Consider the following 1,029-nt stretch of genomic DNA (forward strand, 5'->3'; position numbering starts at 1 on the left):
CCCACTGTGATTTTTCAAGCCAAGGAGTCCAGGACTTGAACTGCCATTAGGATTGTGAGAGTGGAACAACATAACTGCTACACAGTCTATTGGCCTGAAAATAGCTTACGTTTAAATGTGCCTATTAAGACTCTTCAAGAGTGTGAAAGCAGGAATTAGAATAAACAAAAAAAGATACAAGATGTTAGGACATGGTTCTGAAGAGAGCATGGAATGTGGCACAACTTAGGCTTTTCATCACTCCTCTACCTTAAGCAAGGGTCCGGACACAGGATAATCACAAGAACAGACACAGGAGGAGGGATTTAGCTTTTAAGAGCCGCTCCTCTTCAATGTCCAGGTGTCTCAGACAAGAAAACATAGTCCCAGGATCTCTTAATCAGGCTCATTTCTCTCTTTACTTTCATCTGGGATAAACATGAAGTTCTGCGATGCGATGTAACAAAAGAAATGGTCAAAGTGATAATGTTGTCCAATTTTCGATTAATCCTTATTATGGAGTCGCTTTCTTATCCAGGTTACAAACACCGCCAATCCCCAGTTCACCTAGGATTAGTAGGCTCAATAACCCCCTTTCCACTCCAGTCCTTGACTCAGCTCCTAAACACCTCAAGACAGAATGGCGGTAGCGACTTGGATTTTGTGGAGGTGTCGAACGTGAAAGCAGTGCTAGCGAAAGAGATGGTGTTTTTCGTCACTACCTAGGCCCATCAGTATCTTGGCACCTAAGTCAGGGTTTAACTTCCGGATCAGGGCTCGAAACTTTCCTCTTCAGGAATTGGAGTTTGGGAAAGTGAAGGCGAAAGGGAGAGAGACAGGAGCTGGAAGAGAGTGGAGCTGTAGGAGTCCGGAAGGGCTGGGGGGCGGAGCTTAGAGAGCGTTCGGGGTCCTTCCGCCTCTAGGCAGCGCAAGGGCTGCCGGGAGTCTGGCCTGCAACGGTTGCCAACAAGCAACTTTTTTTCCCCTTCCGGTTTGCCCGATCCGCCATATTTGAAGAGGACTCGCTGGGTGTAGGATGGGTCCGCACCA

Source organism: Tupaia chinensis, unplaced genomic scaffold (genome assembly GCF_000334495.1).
Source record: "Tupaia chinensis unplaced genomic scaffold, TupChi_1.0 Scaffold150112_1, whole genome shotgun sequence".
NCBI lineage: Eukaryota > Metazoa > Chordata > Mammalia > Scandentia > Tupaiidae > Tupaia > Tupaia belangeri.